Source organism: Nipponia nippon, unplaced genomic scaffold (genome assembly GCF_047370975.1).
Source record: "Nipponia nippon isolate SJK-2023a ecotype South Korea unplaced genomic scaffold, ASM4737097v1 scaffold_33, whole genome shotgun sequence".
Taxonomy (NCBI): domain Eukaryota; kingdom Metazoa; phylum Chordata; class Aves; order Pelecaniformes; family Threskiornithidae; genus Nipponia; species Nipponia nippon.
Window position 1 is genome coordinate 1,225,935 of NW_028262351.1, and position 7,591 is coordinate 1,233,525.

The 7,591-nt window shown below is 48.9% G+C and overlaps 1 long non-coding RNA gene across 1 annotated transcript; it reads right to left on the reverse strand.

Annotated features, from left to right (window-relative positions):
• Positions 1–457: 457 nt before the first annotated feature.
• LOC148054148 (uncharacterized) lies at positions 458–7,001 on the reverse strand. Its single transcript, XR_015707594.1, has 2 exons — positions 1,708–7,001; positions 458–1,626 (listed from the first exon to the last, which is right to left on the reverse strand). It is a non-coding gene; the product is annotated as an uncharacterized LOC148054148 (long non-coding RNA).
• Positions 7,002–7,591: the final 590 nt, after the last annotated feature.

Below are 7,591 nucleotides of genomic sequence, written 5' to 3' on the forward strand. Positions count from 1 at the left end.
CTCAAGAGTTTAATTACACTAACAATAAATTTTTGGTTTTACTTATGTATATAAGGTGTACTTTCTCTTTGCCCATAAACAAAAATTTGAGTGTCACAGTTCCAGCATCTTTGGAGTCTGCCAAGGCACAAGTTAGTTCACAAAGGAGAGTACTCAACCATACAAGAAGCCTCACAAAAAAAAAAAAAAAGATTCCTACATTACATAATTAAAACAGTTGTGCTTTTCCTTCGTTTTAGAAAAGTTTTCTTATCTCAAGCAGCAATAGCCCACTAACTACAGAGGATAATCCAGAAATTTGTTCTTGCCTCAGAAACAGCTATTGTCCTCTGCTTTGTCATAGCTAGTTTTCATTTCCAGTTTTAAGCCTTTCTGTAGCGTCCGTTACATATTAAGGTTATACTGGCGGATCTCCAGCCGACCCAGGCTGGGGAAGGAACAGTCAGCACACACAGTGTGGGTGTTCAGCCTCAATGTTTATTGCGCAGTAGTTTACCTTTATACTCCCAGCAGTAGGCGTGTCATGTTATAAGGGGCGGAGACAAGGGAGGGTCGACCCTTAACTCTTTCCGTACAGCGCGTGATCTTCAGGTCGCCAGCCCTTATCTTTACTACATTTCCCCCTCCCTTAGCTCCAGTAGCTCTGGATGTCGCTGGGGAAGCCGCGCGTAAAGTAATCGATATGTGGTAAGACTTCTTAATATACGACTCATAGAACGCATAATTAAGCGTAACAGACAGGGTAATAGCACAACAAGGTCAAGAACAAGTAACAAGACTATGAGCCCGGTTATTAAAAATTTGGGCGTTATTAACATTCCAGTTTTGTAAGCCTGGGATAGTGGAGCTCTGGTTTGACTTGTGGCAGCAACTGTCCTCCTTATCTCTAGTGAAGTAGGGGGTGAACAATAGACAGGTAGAGGCTTGTCCAATAGCCGGCATATACAGACACACATCCGTTACGTTCATGGATTTTGCCCAATCCAGCCAGTAGTTCGTCGCGGCTCCCTCATTGCTCCCCCACACCATCAGGATGCATAGGGAAATGGTAACCTGTCAAGATAAGACTCAATAAATTGATTAATGTCTATACGGTCAAATATTTCGACTTGGTACCCATTCTAGCATCCCTTTCTCAGTTTGCACACACGCATACCCACGTCCCAGGCAACGGAGGGAATACGGGCCCCCCCCATTCACGGGTTTGCAGGTCCCATACTTGAACCAAAGGGTAAGGCCCTTCGTTCTCATCGAGCCGGAAATGTGCCTGGGTTGCAGTCTGGGTTTTATAGGTGTTCCCTCAAATGGTATGATTTAAGGTAATTAGTGCCGTCGTCAACAGACGCTGTGCCCGAAATAAGGGAGGGCCAAGGGGAGGGGGAACCCCTGTTCCTGGGCTTATCTTTTCCCCCTCCCTAAGTCGGTCGAGTAACCCTTTTAATGTGCGGTGCGCGCGTTCTACGATGCTTTGGCCCGTACTGTTGTAGGGAATGCCATGACTCAACTGAATATCCCAGCGTGCGCAAAAGTCCTTTGTCTTCTTGCTGACATATGCCGCTCCATTATCTGTTTTAATTTTTTGTGGGATGCCAAGTTGCGCCATACAGTCCTGCCAACGTAAAATAACTGCGAGAGCGTTTTGTTTAGCGTGCATAGTGGCTAAAATAACTCCACTGCAGGTATCAACTGTGACATGCAGATACTTACGTGGATTAAAGGGTTCATAAATCGTAACATCAGACTGCCATATTTGGTTGGGCTGCAACCCTCGAGGGTTTACCCCTGCCTCCCAGAGGGGACCTTTGGAACACACAGGATAAGCAACAATCACAGAGCGAGCATCTTGCAAAGTAATACCAGTTCGCTTTCCCACTGCCCCAGGGGTAAGGGGTCCCTCTGGTAGCTCAGGTATCACTGGCAGTGCCGGGGGAGCCCTACCACCCCCCCAGATGTCGTCAGCCGTGACGCCGGCTCTCCTTGTTCCTCAGATCTTTTCCTGCGCTCTGCTTTCTGTGTGTCCAGCACCCGTCGATCACTGGGATGCAACGGGGCGTCCTCAGAAGGTGATGGTGTCTTGCCCTCCTTTTCTCCTTCCCGCCATCTTCCTTCACGTAGTTTGCAATACCGCTGGGATCCCACATCAGCCCCCGGGACCCAATCCAGCAACCTATCAGTCAGCTCCCTTTCCACACATTGTTGCAACTCGCCCCAGGGTTACTGAGGAGGTGGCGGATCCGCCGGTGCAGAAGGTGCCGAAGGTTCCGTGGGCGGCTGCTCTAGACTCCCCACTCGTAACGGGAACACCTTTCCTGACTCCTTTGTTCCTGCTGCGCCACAGCCTCCCTGCGCCTCCCCTTCCTCCGTTGGCTCAATCCCCAGTAACGACGGCCCCGTCTGTGCCCCACAGGCCACCCCTTCAACTCGAGTTCACACTGGAGTTCCAGCCTGTCCAGTACAGCAGTACAGAAAAACAGCAGAGATGCCCTGGCCATCTGCCAGCCCAGGCACATAGCCATTGCTGTTATCAAAACGTTCCCAGGCACAGCGGAGTAAGATGATAAGCATTTCAGCAGTACAGCAAGCAGCGAAAGCAAAAAGCAGCCACTAACGAGCATTAGACTCTAATATACAGTAAGGCAAGCAAGCCCCGTGGCAAGCACAGAAACCTGCCGATTAATAGCTAAACAGCAATACCTGCTATAACTTCGATCTAGCACATTCCAATTAAATCTGTCGTTATCTCGAACCCTTTGTACCCTATATTGGGCGCCAAAAAAAACCATCGTGGTTTAACCCCAGCTAGCAACTAAGCACCACACAGCCGCTTGCTCACTCCCCCCCGGAGGGATGGGGGAGAGAATCGGAAGAGTAAAAGTGAGAAAACTCATGGGTTGAGTTAAAGACAGTTTAATGGCTAAAGCAGAAGCCGCGTGCGCAAGCAAAGCAAAGCAAGGAATTCATTCACTACTTCCCATAGGCAAGCAGGTGTTCAGCCATCCTCAGGAAAGCAGGGCTCCATCATGCGTAATGGTTACTTGGGAAGACAAACGCCATCACTCCAAACGTCCCCCCCTTCCTTCTTCTTCCCCCAGCTTTATATGCTGAGCATGATGTCATATGGTATGGCATAGCCCTTTGGCCAGTCTGGGTCAGCCCCCCTGGCTGTGCTCCCTCCCAGCCAGCCTGTGTCCCCTCCGAGACTAAACCCGTTGGCTTTTCGTTCCCAGGAACTTCATGCCCCATCAGCGCACTACGTGCAGCAAGCCAGCACCGCTTTGCCGCAAACCCCTTCTTGAGCACCCTTTCTACTGTTCCCCAGGCGCGAAACCGGTCACTGGCTCCTCCCACATTGCTTATGATCACTTCTGTCAGCTCGTTGCGTATTTTCCCCCAATTTGGGGTCTCCAAAAACTTCTGTGGGAGCGCCGAGCACTCCCCGGCGTAGCATCCATTGGATGCAGTTGCCCGTGGGCCTTTTCCTTATCGCCCCATCCTCGCCCACCTCCGTCGCTACCGACTTTAGTACCTTTACGAGTTCTGCGAGCTCCATCGCTGCTACCTGCAGCCGATCACGTCGGGGTCACCACTATGTAGCGTTCGTTACATATCAAGGTTATACCGGCGGATCTCCAGCCGACCCGGGCTGGGGAAGGAACAGTCAGCACACACAGTGTGGGTGTTCAGCCTCAATGTTTATTGCGCAGTAGTTTATCTTTATACTCCCAGCAGTAGGCGTGTCATGTTATAAGGGGCGGAGACAAGGGAGGGTCGACCCTTAACTCTTTCCGTACAGCGTGTGATCTTCCGGTCGCCAGCCCTTATCTTTACTACACCTTTCCATTTGGGCTGATATCTCCCTGTTCACAAATGGCTTTAGTGGAATTTTATGAGAAAAGCAGAGCTTTTCGTCTGCCTTCAAAGGCTTGATGTTTGAGCAAAGAGAGACTTTCTATTCCACAACTATTTTTTTGAGTCAATGAAATGATTAATTGCACGCTTAACTAGTTTGTAATTATTATACTAGCCTCAGCATGCTACCTGCTTCTAGGCTCTCATGAGTCAACTGTTCCTGCTCCAAAGTATGTATGATGGTGTGGTAGCAACAGGCAGACTGAAGGAGGAAAACAGCCATTTTATACGCAAACAAAACAATTAGTGTAAGCACTGGGTAAAAAGTACTTAAGGCCGTAAAGGGAAAGCAAGCATTCTAATGGTAGGGAGTGGGCAGAAATCAGTGAGCATTTCTATAAGAGAGCTCAGTTTAAGAAAAATACATTAAAAGAGAAAAAAGAATCTATTATAAAAATACACTGAGTTACTTTATTAAAAGCTTAATTTATCATGCAAGACAAGAGAAACTGTCCACAGTCAGTATCAGCCCTCTTTTGAATATACTCAATATATTTTATTAGACATCTATACTTTTTGTTATAGAATCATAGAATAGCCCATGTTGGAAGGCACCTCGAAAGATCATCTTGTCCAGCCTTTCATGGGAAAGGGAGCCTAGATCATAGAATCATAGAATCATTAAGGTTGGAAAAGACCCTTAAGATCATCAAGTCCAACCATTAACCTAGCACTGCCAAGTCCACCACTAAACCATGTCCCTAAGCACCACCTCTACACGTCTTTTAAACACCTCCAGGGATGGAGACTCAATCACCTCCCGGGGCAGACTGTTCCAATGCCTGACTACCCTTTCAGTGAAGAAGTTTTTCCTAATATCCAATCTAAACTGCCCCTGGCGCAACTTGAGGCCTTTTCCGCTCATCCTATCACTTGTTACTTGGCAGAGGAAACCAACCCCCACCTCGCTACAACCTCCTTTCAGGTAGTTGTAGAGAGCCATAAGATCTCCCCTCAGCCTCCTCTTCTCCAGACTAAACAACCCCAGCTCCCTCAGCCACTCCTCATAAGACTTGTGCTCTAGACCCTTCACCAGCTTCACTGCCCTTCTTTGGACACTCTGCAGCACCTCAATGTCCTTCTTCTAGTGAGGGGCCCAAAACTGAACACAGTGCTTGAGGTGCAGCCTCACCAGTGCCGAGTACAGGGGCGCTATCATCTCCCTGGCCCTGCTGGCCACACTATTCCTGATACAAGCCAGAATGCTATTGGCCCTCTTGGCCACCTGAGCACACTGCTGGCTCATGTTCAGCCGACTGTCCACCAACACCACCAGGTCCTTTTCTGCAGGCAGCTCTCCAGCCACTCTTCCCCCAGCCTGTAGCGTTGCATGGGGTTGTTGTGACCCAAGTGCAGGACCCGGCACTTAGCCTTGTTGAACCTCATGCAGTTGGCCTTGGCCCATCGATCCAGCCTGTCCAGATCCTTCTGTAGAGCCTTCCTACCCTCCAGCAGATCAACACTTCCACCCAACTTGATGTCATCTGATGGGTGTTGAATTCTCACATGAACTCCTGGATGCCACACCAAGGTGTTCAAAGCATCCTGCTGGTGTTGGTTCAGCACAGGGGATTGTTCAAAACCTCTATATAGTGGATCACCAGTAGGAGCCTGCTGTGAGTTCAGTGCTCCTACAGCTTCCCATAAGTTCAGTGGCTTTGTCTATCTTGGCTTTAACCCTTTCATACCCCCCTTTTCTTTAAACTTTGTAAATTTCTTTACAAGGTCTTAAGTTTTCAAGGCTCAAACTCTCATAGCCAATTTCTTCAGCTTATACCACTGTAGCAAACACTACACATCAAGGTTATCCCACTAGATCTCCAGCCGACCCGGGCTTTATACCCCCAGCAATAGGTGTGTCATGTTATAAGGGGCGGAGACAAGGGAGGGTCGACCCTTAACTCTTTCCGTACAGCACGTGATCTTCCGGTCGCCAGCCCTTATCTTTACTACATTTCCCCCTCCCTTAGCTCCAGTAGTTCTGGATCTTGCTGGGGAAGCTGCGTGTAAAATAATTGATATATGGTAAGACTTATACAGACACGCATCCGTTACGTTCATAGATTTTGCCCAGTCCAGCCAGTAGTTCGTCGCGGCTCCCTCATTACTCCCCCACACCATCAGGATGCATAGGGAAATGGTAACCTGTCAAGATAAGACTCAATAGATTGATTAATGTCTATACGGTCGAATATTTCGACTGGGTACCCATTCTAGCGTCCCTTTCTCGGTTTGCACACACGCATACCCACGTCCCAAGCAACGGAGGGAATAAGGGCCCCCCCATTCACGGGTTTGCAGGTCCCGTACTTGAACCAAAGGGTAAGGCCCTTCGTTCTCATCGAGCCGGAAATGTGCCTGGGTTGCAGTCTGGGTTTTATAGGTGTTCCCTCGAATGGTATGATTTAAGGTAATTAGTGCTGTCGTCAACAGACGCTGTGCCCGAAATAAGGGAGGGTCAAGGGGAGGGGGAAACCCTGTTCCTGGGCTTATCTTTTCCCCCTCCCTAAGTCGGTCGAGTAACTCTTTTAATGTGCGGTGCGCGCGTTCTACAATGCTTTGGCCCGTACTGTTATAGGGAATGCCATGACTCAACTGAATATCCCAGCGCGCGCAAAAGTCCTTTGTCTTCTTGCTGACATATGCCGCTCCATTATCTGTTTTAATTTTTTGTGGGATGCCAAGTTGCGCCATACAGTCCTGCCAATGTAAAATAACTGCGAGAGCATTTTGTTTAGCATGCATAGTCGCTAAAATAACTCCACTGCAGGTATCAACTGTGACATGCAGATACTTACGTGGATTAAAGGGTTCATAAATCGTAACATCAGACTGCCATATTTGGTTGGGCTGCAACCCTCGAGGGTTTACCCCTGCCTCCCAGAGGGGACCTTTGGAACACACAGGACAAGCAGCAATCACAGAGCGAGCATCTTGCAACGTAATGCCAGCGAGCCTAGCTAAACCGCGAGCTCCACAGTGGAGGAGCTCATGCAGGCGGAAAGCTCGCCTTAGGTTAGAAGTTTCTTCAACCGCCAGTACGCTCTTTGCTAAGCTGTCCGCTATTTCATTCCCAGCAGAAAGAAAACTCGGTATGGAACTATGACTATTAACATGGATAGGACAGACAGGAGCGGTTCTCATTTGCAGTGCGGTGAGCAACATTCCGGCAATCTCCGACGTTGCCCCAAGTGCCCATCGGCACTTCTTCAGTAACTTATATACATAGCAAGAGTCTGTGATTAGATCCAAGGCCTCTTCGGGCCATTGAGTGAGAGCCATCCATACCGCCTTGGCCTCAAGATACTGCACGGATTGCCCTTGATCTTGATAACTAATGTGGGTCCACTGACCATCCTCCTGCCATGTAACGACAGCTTTCCCAGTAATCGATGACGCGTCGGTAAAAACCGTGCGGCCTCCGGTGGGTTGTTCAACTATGGCACTAGCTGGCAAAAAATGGAGTACCTGGATTATCTCCCCACAGGGGTGTGGTCTTAGACCTTCAATACGACCCGTAAATTCAGCTATCGCCGCTTGCAGGAGCCCCACTTGTGGAAGTACCAACTCCCACTGTGCCAAAGAACAGGGCAATGCGATGACCTCCGGGTCCTTCCCTGTTAAGTGTTGAGTTTGCCTCCGACAGCGGAGAATAAGCTGGGATAATAATGTTGGCCAAGAA